Source organism: Mixophyes fleayi, chromosome 11, assembly GCF_038048845.1.
Source record: "Mixophyes fleayi isolate aMixFle1 chromosome 11, aMixFle1.hap1, whole genome shotgun sequence".
In the NCBI taxonomy this organism is placed as follows: Eukaryota; Metazoa; Chordata; class Amphibia; order Anura; family Limnodynastidae; genus Mixophyes; species Mixophyes fleayi.
The window spans coordinates 19,631,431-19,646,167 of NC_134412.1; the positions used below are offsets into that span (position 1 = coordinate 19,631,431).

General features: G+C 40.2%; 1 protein-coding gene across 1 annotated transcript in view; it reads right to left on the bottom strand.

The window, feature by feature from the left end:
- The window catches only part of SYT3 (synaptotagmin 3), a 148,888-nt gene that overhangs the window by 92,961 nt on the left and 41,190 nt on the right, over positions 1-14,737 (bottom strand). Inside the window, exons 2-3 of the mRNA XM_075191713.1 lie at positions 3,113-3,333; positions 430-571 (exon numbers count right to left, since the gene is read on the bottom strand). The gene's annotated coding sequence lies outside the window, so the exon portion shown is untranslated. The remainder of the gene's footprint in view (positions 1-429; positions 572-3,112; positions 3,334-14,737) is intronic.

A 14,737-nucleotide genomic window follows, 5' to 3' on the forward strand; every position in this document is an offset into this window, starting at 1 on the left:
TAGACCTGTAGCTGCAGCAGGAGATACGGCTGAGAAACAAGTGCTTTTGCGATGTCCACAGCTTAAATCGGATGTTGCTGCGTGTGCTCGAGATTGGCGCACATAATGGCTGCCTCCACTGTGTATAAGTGACAGGGACAGTGAGAGTGACTCTTTAAATGTTTATTGATACCGATAATGGAATGGAACTGTTGAACGGTGCTCATATGCTGGGTTATTTACCAGTATTGGTAATACAAGTGAAATAAGCATAAAAACAACATAAAAGAAAAGGAAATGGTATGAAGAGCTACAGAACAAATAACCTAATATAGACGTTCATACATTCCATTCTACAACTTCTCAAGAACAGAGGTCTATCTGCTTTACACGTATTAGATAGCTATATTCCCTGTTTAGATTATGGCCAGAGATTAAATGTGTATGGACCTGTATTAGAGAAAGCTGGGGAGTAGCCGATTTTCTCCCGCCATTCAAATGATGAGACTAAACCCCTTGTTGCTGCTGTCCTCTGCGCGGTAAGAAGTTGGGCTGTGCCGTGAGTCCCACGAGTGGTGGCTTGTTTCAGAGTCTAGGAAGAGAAAGTATATATAGAATATTTAAATCAGCAATAGGCAACATTATAAAAGATATATCAGATTCTGTCATTCCCAAATGTAAAATCTGGTTGATGAAGGCAACCACCATGATTTGCCCAACCCCACTGATCTCAGGCAAAGTGATGACCCTTTTCTGGTAGACCACGGTAATTTCAGCCACTGAAAATCAGGACTGTCCAATGAAAACCCGAGACAGGTATGCAGAAATGTTTCATGGGAACAAAGCACTTTTCATCTGACAGCGTTGGATTTCCAAGTCACTGCTGTGTGTTACTATTCGGGGCTATCTAATATGCACTTGTCACACCAGCCTTTGGGTACATACTTCAGTAAGTAGCGATATAACGTTTATAGTAAAAGAACAATGCATGGTGTTGTTAGACGAGCCCTTTCTTTTGTGTTTTGCATGATGTTCTTATCTTAATACAATGCAAACATTATATTTTCTTGACCTATAGTACTGTGGCACTGTGGTTACCATTGCTGATCCACAGCGCTGAGGGCCTGGGCTTGATTCTGACCAGTACCCTCTCTGGGAAGAGTTTGTGTTCTCACCACGTGCGCTCCAGTTTACACCCACAGTCTACAGACATACTGGTAAGTTATTTGGCTGTTGACTAAATGGACCCAAGTGTGTGTGTAGCAGATAATTTAGATTGTAAGCTCCCGTGGGGCAGGGACTGATGTGAATGATTACATATCCTCAGTAGGCACTGTATAATATGGCGGCACTGCATAAATTCTAATAATTAATGCTCCTTTCAGTTTCCTCACTATGCATGGTATAATTATCCACGCTTTATTCTGCAATCTGTCACATTGCAATCACAATATATATTATTGCTTATTTTCCACTCAAATACATAGAGTTGATATATAAAAAAAAAATCCCTTTAGCTTATATTATTGGTTATTTATCATCTTGTAGCTATTCACATCCCAGTCCAAAATTACAGTTTTCATATCTTCAAAAAAACACACTCAGAGATGGTGGTTAAATTGCGCCGATTTGCAGGAAGCCTCCCCCACACTATAATCACCATTTATTTATATAGCGCCACTGATTCCGCAGCGCTGTACAGAGAACTCATTCACATCAGTCCCTGCTCCCTTGGAGCTTACAATCTAAATCCCCTAACATACACAGACCAAGAGAGACTAAAGGCAATTTGATGGCAGCCAATTAACCTACCAGTATGTTTTTGAAATGTGGGAGGAAACCCACACGGGGAGAACATACAAACTCCACACAGATAAGGCCATGGTTGGGAATTGAACTCATGACCCCAATGCTGTGAGGCAGAAGTGCTAACCACTTAGCCACCGTGCTGGGTAACTGAGTTTCCTGAAATAGCACGCCCAGGTGGGGTCAGAGTCCAGCTCATGACCCTATGATCAACATTTTGGCAGGATATCCAAAGAATACTGTTCCCTCACTGAAGAGGGTATTGGTATCTTTCATTTCCTCCATGGGACTCAGACATCCAAACTACCATGGAGCATGGGCAAGGCAGTGGTTAAAGCTTGATAACAAGTGCAGATACATTGCCTTCAGCCATCAGAGCACAGAATTCTGCTCTTCCCCAGACATTTTACTGTATCCATTCTTCTGCACTAGCCCCCAGGGTTAACAGGCAGCTATCGGACTCACTGTCCTTTCTACCACCCTTGCTGGCTCGTTATCAGTCATTTAAAGAAGTATCTGAATGCACAAAAGAAAGTTACAAGGAAAAGGCAATGCATTTAGTAAATAATGCATAATGTACAAACCAATAAAGTCTAGTCATCCTATGTTTCACTCCTTCTCATTATGGAAACAGTTGACTCTTTAGGAAAGAACAATAATGACTCAAGTGGTTTGACCTCTATAAACCTGATCATCCCATGTCTAAGGAACATGTCTATCCTACCTCCACCTTGCCCCGGCCTGGAGCTGTAGTGAGTTACTTTTCACCCTACCACACTTTCTTGGTAGTATATTGCATAATGCATAGATGGGCGGGAATTCAACTAACCCTAGAGTGCCTCGGGATCCTTGAGCGACGTGATCCTGGGCAGACTTTAATACGGCACTTAAGTATTTGCTCATTTTTGCTCGCACATCATTAATGTGGAGATTTCAGGCAAGGCTCTGGCCACACTTTGCTATTATTTAAATTCCCCTATTAAGACCCTACTTTTGTATTTTAAGCTAAGGGCATGTTTTGTATTTAAAAAGTGCAATATAATTTGTAGTGCGTATACATGAGTGTGTGAGTGCTTTATAAGATATTCTTTATATTTTTCCTATGACATAATTAGCTTTGGTTTGGCGAGTAAAATATAATCTGTTTACTGCTATGCTCTGTTTAAATTCTCTTACTACAGAGCCGATTTCTCACTCTTTGAACATTCTCTCAGCATGATAAACTTTCTCCATTTAATAAGAGTGGATTTGAGCACCAGAGGATTTTCTAAATAAATGAAACTGTTCGCAGATAAATATATCACATTCTACTTATTCTCTCGCTTACCTTTCAGAAACTTTCACATTATTTCCAGGCTTTTTTCTTCCAGTCGTAGCGGCTCCTTTGAACTGAAGAACATTGCCAGTGGCTTTGTAGTCCTCTCATGAGATGCTCTCAACATCCAACCCTTTTGGCTAGCGACCGTCGTTGGTTCATTGACTGATAGGTAGCCAAGATTTACATAGTTAAACCGCTGTTCCCTTGCAAACGGTCCCTGAAGGCTCCAGCTGCAGGAAAGATCAAATGCAATTGTTGTTCTCAAATGAACACAGAAATTCAAGTAAACAATACAAGATCCATTCATTAGGATAAACATTCGTATTTGAAAGGACCTGGGAAATGGAGAAAAAATTTAGCTATGAGAAACATATCTCTTTTGTGGAAGAGTATAGTACAAAACTGATAGGGATATACGGGCATAAGGGCCATAAATATCATTTAGACCAGGTATCAGGAAACTTTTTTACCTTTTAACCCAAAATATATTTAGATACGCCGACTTTACCCCCTTGATTTGAAAGGAAGGAAATCGTATATTATTAATTATTGAAATTCAAAATTTTATTTAATCTATTCAAAATTTCTTTGAAAGCTTCAACTTCAAAACTTCAGGTTTTGGAGAAATTATGTTGCTTCATAATATTGGGGCATTTTGATGTCAGAGCAATTTGGATACAGTCTTCAGCGTCCAATTGATTTCTCTGCTTTATTTTTATATTCGTTAGAGTGGAAAATCCTTGCTCGCAAAGGTAGGTTGTTGTAAAAGGCAGCAACTTTTTGACTGCATCCTCATGTGCAAATTTTGAATGCCTTTGCAGCTGTTGACATCCAAAAATATGACAGATCTGCTTTGTTTTCAAATGCAATAAGTGCTTCATTATTGCATCAAAGCTCAAGAAGTGCCTCTGCCAACCCTGGAGGCTCTTCTGGTACAACAGCAATTTCACATTTAAGAGGGTCTACAATCCAACTGACAGCATGTGAATCCGCAGCATTACCCCAGGAATTTCATTTTTACCCCATTTGGGATAATTTACCCCTGTTCCCTGACCACTGATTTAGACAAACAGCACAGAAGAACACCGGATGCATCCATCACGTCATATGCACTTAAAGCCACATCTCTACCATAGCATAAAGCGTGATCCAACGTGCACATTGGATGGTAGTGGGCTATAGACAATGCCTTCAACCTGAAGGAATGTGCTTCATATTATTATATAATTGGTCTTGAAATTATTAAATTACAGCCAATATTACTATTATATGTTCAATTTATTTCTGGCCACTCCATTAACAATCAGCTATAAAACTGGACCTTTGGAGCTCATCACTGACTCTAAAGCGAAGACTTGTGTCTGAGAACCTAATCAACATAGACAACATCATGGATTCCCATCTCTGTATGGCTGTATGGACAAGTGAACTTTTTTTTCCTTTTTAATAACTTTACACAGTGTTGGTACTTTGTTGGCCAAAGTAGGCCAAAAATAGGTGACAGTATATACATGTGGAGGGGGCTATTTGACAGCCCCAGCCTTTACACAGAAGGACGTACAAAAAAGGTAACAAAACATCAAACATAAATAAATAATAAAATACACGTTCAATTATATGGTCTGAACTGTATCAAAATATTAAATACCAAATCATTGAATGATATATTGGAGTGTGAGGTCTAATTTCTGTAGTGTAATGAGGGAGGGAGAGGGACATAAGTGGGGTAAAGGGGGAGGGTACACTGAGACAAGACATGGGACTAGAATTCCTCTCTTTGAGGAAAACAGAATGCACAAATAACATCAAATTTGACAGTATGAAGAAGAGGGATGAAGTATCCTGAGGGTGATCGCTGGTGTCGTGTGAACTGGAGGGGCTATTATATATAAAACAATCGCACCAGATTTGGGAGGTTTTGTGGGATTTATTGTTTAGGTATATCGAAATTTTTTCCATTGATGCCAGGAAACATATTTGATTAATGAGGTGTTGTCTAGATGTGGGATCTGATTTTTTTTAAGTTCTTAGCCACTAGGTATCTGGCTGCATTAGTGAACATTTTTTTATTGGTTCATTTATGTACAGGTTTAGGACCCTATGAGCATGTTCATGATCCATCAGCTCAACTGAATGATGGAACTCAAAAGTACATGTCTTTTCCGAATGAAAATCCCACTGCTAACCCCACTACTTTTACATTTTTCTAACAAAATACATGTTTGATCTCCATTATGTTTTCAAAAACTCCTGAATGCAAGGGCTGCTTTTAGATGAACTGACAAACAGGTTCTCCCATCATCACATAAACATTGTTCTTAGTTTGCATTGTAAAAACAGGTTCATATAGAGTTCAATACAGTTTTGTAATGCACATTGGTCCTAGCTTAACTCTTTTGCTGCACCACCTTTTGTAGAATGACCGCAATGTTATAGTACTGTACTCGTCTAAGAAACAGTCACAAGTTATTAAGCCCTCGTGGCCGGTATTAGAGCAAGTGGAGCCCAGAGTAAGAACTACAATTGTCATATGGAAGCATTTACACCTTCTTGCTGCAATGCTTAACAATGCTTAGAACTTTTCAAGATATTATTTGCTACTAGCAGCAATATGAAGTAGAAAGGGGTATGGGTTCATAATATATGGAGACAAATTAGTGCTGTTTCTCAATGTAGAGTTGTGTAAATGAAGACCTCTGTCGAATGCAAGTAATGCATTAATTCAGTAAAAAAAAAAATTGTTATCACCGCTATTTATCAATAAAAGAGTGAAAAGGGGGCTGAACGATACTCGGTTGCCTCGGCAATGCTGACCAGGAGCGGTAAGGTTTAAATAACCGCTAGCCAGGCCAGACTCAGTGACACTGAAAACACAGATCTGGGCATTCATTTACACTAAAACAACATTTAAAAACATATTAAAAATATTGAAAATAAATAACAATATATTTAATAAACTATTGCTGAATGCAAAAATGCTTTCATTGAATAATAAAGCAATTTCCCATTAATTTTCTACCTTTACTGCCATCCTGAGATAACCAAAGAAGGATTGCAGTGGTAGTTGTTAAGTAGGCTTCCCCATACTTTGCAATGAGAATCTATTGCCAGCTATCGCCGGTGGTACTCCCTTGGTACATATAGGGCAAAGACCTATCACTGCCGAAAACTCCCATTTTTGCTCACAATCAGACTCTTTGCTCTTTCAGAAATATACCCTTTAGATTTAAATGTAGTCATTTTCTCTTATTCTCTCTTAACTTACTTTCATCACAGTATGGTCTACTCCATGCCGTACTGGGCACGAAGAGTTTACTCCTCCTCTGTCCCAAGCTATCCCTGTCCCAACTCCCTGAAGAGGCACGGCACATGCCCAGGACTGACTATTATTATTATTATTATCCTTTATTTGTTAGGTTCCACAAGGTTTCCGCAGCGCCGTACAGAGTACAAACAGTAGACTAAACAGAGTAAAACAGTACAAGCCAATAAACAAAAATACCAATGCTTCAGAAACTCCAGGCTGGCCGATGTAGTAAACAAGGAGCAGAAGAACGGTATGGAGACAGGAGGGAAGAGGGCCCTGCTCATGTGAGTTTACATCCTAAGGGAGGGAAAACAGACTGGCACAGGGGGAGCCAGCTAAGGCAAGGGGAGAGCGAGTGGAGTATAGAGAAAGGGGTTAGGTGGATGATTGGTAGGCTTTGAGGAAGAGGTGGGTTTTCAGCGCATGTTTGAAGGAGCACAGAGTAGGAGAGAGGCGGATGGAACAAGGTAGGTCATTCCAGTGAAGAGGGGCAGCACGGGAAAAGTCTACTAGTATTTAGGGACTCAGAGGTTGGTTCAGGCATCACGGATGATTTAAAAAAGTGAAGGTTTTGATAGAAAAGACTAGAGATGCTCAGGCTCGGTTTCTCGAGAACCGGAAATACCCGAACTTAGCAGATCCGAGTACTGAGCCGGTCCGGCTCGGTACCTTCGCGCTTTTTCGGATTTGAAAACGAGGCAAAACATCATTGTGACGGATCTCGGATCTCTCGATTTTTGGATTCCTTTTTAAGAAGGGTGGGAGGGAGGGCGGACCCCCAGTTTTCTTTTCTGCCACTGCTGTGTGTCAATGTGTCCTAGATGTGCTGTGAACTGCCGTGTGTTTGTGCCATTGCTCTGTCGCTTACCATCCAGCCAGGTCGCTGCAGTATTTGTCCTAAAGTGTATGAAAATAATATTGTGACCTGTGAGGTGGTCAAAATTGACTGCAAATTAATTGAAATTAGGTTTATTGAGGTTAATAATAATGTAGGACAAAAAAAGAGCAAAATTATGTGATTTTAGCATATTTTAGGATTTTTTCTAAAAAATCCAAAGCCAAAACCAAAACACACAAGGGCGGTTTTGCCAAAACCAAAACCAAAATACGAAGCTAATCCAGATCCAAAACCAAAACCAGTTCACGGGGGTCAGTGAGCATCTCTAGAATAGACTAATAGTATACACATTCTAAAGCATAAATGAAAGAATAGTTGTTAAAGCAAAATATGTTTTTTTAAATCTATAAATACCAAATTAAGCACCTTTAAGCACGTATCTGATGTATTTGTAATTTTTGTTAGCTGCCCTTCTGCAACTCATTATTTCCTTTTCAAATTCTCTCTAGAGGGTACACGTATGGCTACCAGTCACACACACACACACACACACACACACACACACACACACACACACATACATACATACACACACACACACAGACTCATAGTTCTCAGCATGTCATGTGATGGCAGAGCATTGAGAAGGAAGGGGAGGATTTTACATGCAACCAGAGCTCAGAGTGATATTATAAAGCCTCTATGCTCAGTGCAGCATGTGTCATGTGCCTGTGGTTGCCATGTTACTCACACAACACAGATTTATAAATCAATAATAGCAGCCTGAAGAAACAAACCAAGTAAAAATTGCAATTGCCGTGCAGCCCCCCTTCACTGGAATGACCTCCCTCGCTCCATCCGCCTCTCTCCTACTCTGTGCTCCTTCAAACGTGCACTCAAAACTCACCTCTTTCTCAAAGCCTACCAACCATCCACTTAACCCCCATCTCCTCCACTCATTCTCCCCTCTCTCCCATTCCCTCAACTGGCTCCTCTTGTGCCTGGTCTGTTTAACCCTCCCTTAGGATGTAAGCTCGCTTGAGCAGGGCCCTCTTCCCTCCTGTCTCCTTACCCGTTCTTCTGCTCCGTGTCTATTGCATCTGCCTGCCTGGAGTTTCTGAAGTATTGGTACTCTTGTTTATTGTTCTGTACTGTTATACCCTGTATAGTCTACTGTTTGTACTATGTGCGGCGCTGCGGAAACCTTGTGGCGCCTAACAAATAAATGATAATAATAATAATAATAATTGCCAAGCTTTAAATAGCCTCCCCCATTGGTTTATATTAAAAAACACATCTCTTTTTCATGGGAATACTGTTTTAAGGGACTCTGTATTCTGATTGTCAGGCAGTTTTCTTCTCATTACCAATATATGGAAAGCAGGAATTTTACTTGAATCCTGTCTGTCTGAATTTAAATAACTGTAAGCCAGTCCATTATATCTGTGTTACATTCTTGTGTGAGTCAGTGACAAAGGAATGAGAATATTATCGAAAAATGTTCAAATACAGACAGACATCTGCAGACAGCAGGTGAAACAGAGGCTTTTCGAATCTTCCTAATATGCAGAACGCTGGCATATCACATATGGTTGATTAGATATGGCCATGATATATGTTACATACATGAAGTTTGGGAAATAATGGTTACCTAATGCTTGTTTAAAGCCTTTGTAAAACACATGAGAGGGCTGACAGTTATCATAAATTGATTATTTCTAGAATTTGGTCATAAACAACTGTATATCAGCTATAGATTATCTGCATTCTATGTGAGTCCATTATAAATTACATTGACTGGGCCCCACAACAAAATTTCAATAGGTTCAGATACCAGTTCCGCTTGAAATCAATATCCAAATCTGACACATACAATAATTACATGGTTACCAACCCCACGCAATTTCCTGAACAATATGCACGTTATTAATGGTTCGCGACATTATTTCCCACGACAGTGATGATGTTGTGGTCAAATTAACTGTGTGGAGCTCAACCTTAGTCAACAGACACCTTAATTCTATACTTAGATTATAAATTGGCCAGATGAATGTAATAAGAGAGAGAATCAAATGTACACAAGTCCTTTATCCCTCTTTTAACTAGATGACAATTTTACACATCAACATTTCATTATATCGTGGTAATAACACATGTGATGATTACAATTTCCTTTTAATTCCAAATAGTTTTTATCATAAAATGTTAACATAATTGGTTATTATCTAAAGCAGGGGACAGCAACCCTCGGCACGCTTACCAGACGTGGAACGCAGACCACTTTTGTCTGGCACGCCGGCGCTTCGCTAAAACAGCCGAGGATGGCCGAAACTGAGCTCCTGCGCGTCTCGCACATCATTGGCTGCTTTAGTTCAGCAGCTCACAGCTGTGGAACGGAAGACTCCAAGGGTAAGTATGAGGCATACTATCTATTGGGGGTACGTGTAAGGGGTATTCAGTGAATCGGGGGTACTATTATTTGGCATTCAGTGAATTGGGGGCACAATTATGAGGCATGGTATGAATTAGGGGCACAATTATGAGCCATGGTATGAATTGGGGGCACAAATATGTGACATTGTATTAATTGGAAGCACTACTGTATCATAATTTGAACTGGGACACTACTGTGTGTCATAATGTTTATTTCTTGATCCCATTACTATTAATATTATTATATTAGCATCATAAAATAAGACATATATAATATACACACAACTGGCACACCTAGGCTTGACTAGATTTTGGCCGTTACTCTGATAGAAAAAGGTTGCCCGCCCCTGACCTAAAGAATCCACTTAAACATACAGGACATTTGGCCTTAAAGAATAACTCTGCCTAAAACTGAAAATTCAATCTTCTGTGGAGTTCAGTATTTTATGCTATAAATCTGAATGTTAGTTACCCGTGGGCTGTAGTAAGTACCAAGAAGCCGAGATCACGGCCTAGAATCAATTTTCAACAGTAGAATGGTGATAAGAGTAGTTTTAGAGAAAATTCATAGACACACAATATATATCTTGTATTATATGCCATTTAGGTTTAAAAAAATAAGGAATAGTTGTATTTTATGCCTTTCCTAGTTTTAGCCATTGACTATAGCTGGGTACACACGATTCATAACCGTTTGTTCATATATTGCAAGAGTGTGTACGCTCCCACGATCATGCTTAATCATGCCAAATCATATCGCATCTGTTGATTTGGTTTTCTAAGCCTCCTAAAAATCACGAAGATCATGAAGATCGAAGATGGAATAATGTCGGACAAATATGTAAGTGGGTTCCCACTCGCGTCCATCTGTCCAACATTTCTGACAATAGTTCCTCCAACATTTTGCAGCAGCGCAGGCAGACACCTGTAGAGTTTACAGAGTCACAATCTTTTCCGCAGATGGTTATGAGAGATGAAGACCACCGATATGAAGGTAAATTGTGTAGGTGTGTACGTATGAATAGACATGATCATCGGGACTTTCAATTGTAGGTGAAATCATTAGAGAAATTGCATCTGAAGTATGACTGCATAGGTGTGTACCCAACATCTGGGTCAGCTAGCAGCCTAAGAGCAAACCCCAACCAACTAGAGAACTGTTCGAATGCAAGACCTGTTGAGCTGATTATCTCTCCCTGATAACCTCAGACTTGTCAAGCACACAGTGAGTTGATTAACTAAATCTAGCAACGAATTTCTGTAGATTGAAGGTGCTTAGCATGGGCAGGGCCGGATTAAGGGAATGAAGGCCCCTGGGCTAAGGGGGCCTCTATTCCCCCGTGAGGGCCCCCCCCCGTGATCCAAGCTGCCCGCCCCCCCGTGATCCGAGCTGATGATGATGTGAGCTGCCCTTCCGTCCCCCCCGGCACTTACCTCCTTCCCCGGTGCGCTGGACTCTCTTTACTGAGGAGATCTCGTGAGAGTGAGACTCACGAGATCTCCTCAGTAAGGAGACTACAGCGCGCCGGAGAAGGACTGCAGTGAAAGGGCTCAGCAGCACTGATTGCGCCAGGGGCGCCCCCGCCCCCGACCGATCAATACTGCTGCTGAGCACTTTCAAGGGCCCCCTGGATGCCATAGGCCCCTGGGCTGTAGCCCAGTTAGCCCTATGGTTAATCCGGCCCTGAGCATGGGCAATCCTGGGAGGGATGGTATTAAAATGTATGAGCATGGCAGTTCAGAACAGCTTGTATCATATATTATATGAATCCCAACACTTAAATAGGCCAAATGCTGTGTATAGACATTGGCAGATATTACAGATAAAGCAAAATTTTGCTGCTATTGTGCAAACTTTTGCAGCCCACAACGTTTCCTGTTGCAAAACCAACACTCTTGATCCGAATAAACCAAAGAGTTGCACATTGTCCATTTCCTGTGCGTCCTTGACCCATTTTCAGCAGATCATGCTCCTTCTGTCACCTGAAAATCGTAACTGTCCCACGAAAATTGGGACTAGCGGCAGCCGCGTCAAACTCACAAACAGGAATCTGTGAGAGAGGCTAATGTAGAAAGTTCTGATAGATTGTTATTATTGACCCAAGCGCTGTAACCTGAATGTTCCGTTTGCACAAACTAAAGATCTTCCGTCTGTATCACAAAACCCTGCTGGGTCATTTTGTAGTCTTGTAATGTAACATAGTCATTATAATAGTTTCATGTACACTTTTGTGTATTTATCGTATGTAAAGTGCTCAGTATGAGCACATTGATTTTATATTATCACCGATAAGTATATTACATGTCATTATTACTGATGGGAATTATAATAATGTTAATAACGAGACCTAATACAGGACAATACTATTCTGGTGCCTATTACTGGAATTTTATTGGCATATTCCTAATAATGAACATATTATTGTATATTACTGCTAGTAATCTGCACATTACTATTATTTTACTACTTATGTGCACATTAATGGCACAAAACTACTTTTGTGCACATTTTGGCCTCATGCCTCACACATAGTGTGAGGCATGAGGCACAGAGTGCTTCATGCCTCAGTGATGTTATTAACTCCCAATGAATGAACCCATATACCATGTAAAAACAAGGGAAATTAAAACCTGCTTAAAGACTACAAGCTTGTGACTCCCCCCCCCCCCCCCCCCCAAGCGATTGTAGGTTGGGAGACCCCTTTATCGTAGCTTGGCCGTATACACTACAGCACATCCCATGGAACAGTTTAACGTGTACCAATTTATTTTTAACAGGACCATGATGTATAACAAATGACGTCTCTTAATATACCCTGACTCATTTGTGGGTCTCCTAATTGGCTAGATATGATATAAAAATAAAATATCATAACATTAAAAACAATAACATTATATAACACTTATAATCTCATAAAATTTGCAGGCAAATCAGCAATAAACAAGTATACATATTTGCTGTTCTGGGTGGCCGTGAAGGGACTTTTGACAAACGCGTCAACTCCTATTTTTACAAATGAGTAATGGGATATTAGCCTCTCCACTTGCGAGTGAGATGGACACTGAGTTACCCTGTCAAGGAGCGCCAAAAGAGTCATAATAAAAATGAACTAAATAGAAGATTGAAGTTCAATAGTATCATTAATAAATACAGGGATATTTAGCCCCTAAGCTTAAAATACACCTTAGTTCTTATTTAAGTTTAACACATTCAATACCTTAATTCAATACCTTAATTCAATACCAATCAATATCTTAATTCAACACATTAATGTAGAAACACAATCAACGTTCTCCTTAAAGTGAACAAGCCATAAAGGAAAGGGTTAAACCATGAATCCAAAGAGAGCTCCACACGAAAGCGTTACTTGCCCAATCAGAGGAAGCGTTTTAGACAATGCAATTTTTAACACCATCAGCTAAGAGGGAAGAGCGATAACAATTATGATATTTCAGAGACGCTTCCGTACATGAGTTTCTATCACTGAGCGCTGCTAGAAGCCCCTCCGCTGCCAGACAGGATTCCATTAGGCAGCAGTTAATAAAGAAGGCAATAGAAGCTATATAAAGCTCTGGCGGACAACGGGGAGAATGAAATGTCACTCTCTGGTCGCAAACTGTAATCTGTTGTTAAATTACCCTTCCTCTGAATCACTTAGTGTGTGTTTCTCTATATTTATATCTCTTACTCTTAATGGTTTATCTGGAGGTTGGGCTGTTAACAGGCAGCGATCGGGAAGCCTACAGGAAGATAAACACGGGTCACAGCCCTCTTCCCAGATGATTTAAATGCCTAATGCACTGTATATAATAGATGCTACAGACCATTTTATAATATGGCAATGGAATCCTATGCTCACGGTTTATGTGTGTATACCTTTGCAGTCTGTGGTAATAAAATATTTAGTGTACAGTACTTTATCTCTTCTCAAATAATTTTTTAGAGGTTTGTTTTGGTTTCAGTTTAAGACGCAGATCAACCCCCCCTTTCCTAAATACATGGTTGGGGTCACATCTGAGTATGTCTATATACTGGTGTAATTATATAATAAAACAAAATAACCAAGCCTTTAATGTAAATGATCATGGGTCTTGGAGGTCACCTTGGAAAACACAGACATGTATAAAAGCATTTGGCCTACAGCCTTGTGCATTTATATGGTCACAGGACTGTTCAGCGACTTATATTATTCTTAGGGGCCAATTCATAGAGGTGCACAGGAAATCTGTCCAGCCAGCAAATCGCCTTGAATTGAATCGGTCCCTTAACGGAACAGTACAGCTGCTGGAAATCGTATCAAAGTGGTTCTCAATCACCTTGGGCCTGATTCATTAAGGATCTTAACTTGAGAAACTTCTTATTTCAGTCTCCTGGACAAAACCATGTTACAATGCAAGGGGTGCAAATTAGTTTTCTGTTTTGCACATAAGTTAAATACTGACTGTTTTTTCATGTAGCACACAAATATCAACTTTAAATTTCAGTGTACAAATAAGCTATCAAGTATTTGTGTGCTACATGAAAAAACAGTCAGTATTTAACTTATGTGCAAAACAGAATATTAGTTTGCACACGCGAGGTCAATCCACGGTACCGCAATAACATGGATTTTCGTGCACTCCCCATAGGGCTGCTTTGGAAAATCCACGTTATTGCGGTACCGTATTACCGCCAATACTGCGCACCTTCCGTGGCAACGCGCATTACCGCGGACCGGAAACCTAATTGAATATGCCCCATTCCATTTATATTCTGTTGCTAATGACCATACATATAAAGATGTTGGCAAGACTGTGTGTGACAATGAATTTATTGCCAGTCGCGCCAAGTGAGAGTTGTTATCTTAACCTAAATACCATGGAATTCCGCATAGTGATTAGGATAAGGAAATGAGCAAAACTGAAGCCCAGGGGGATGTTTATCACAGTTGCTCGGATGTACTGACTGCACATGATATATAAACTCAATATATATATATCTCTAAGCAACCTTATGTTCATGCATATAATATGTTTGATATACTCTTCTTTAAGTGTTCCTCGGGGTCCCCTTCTT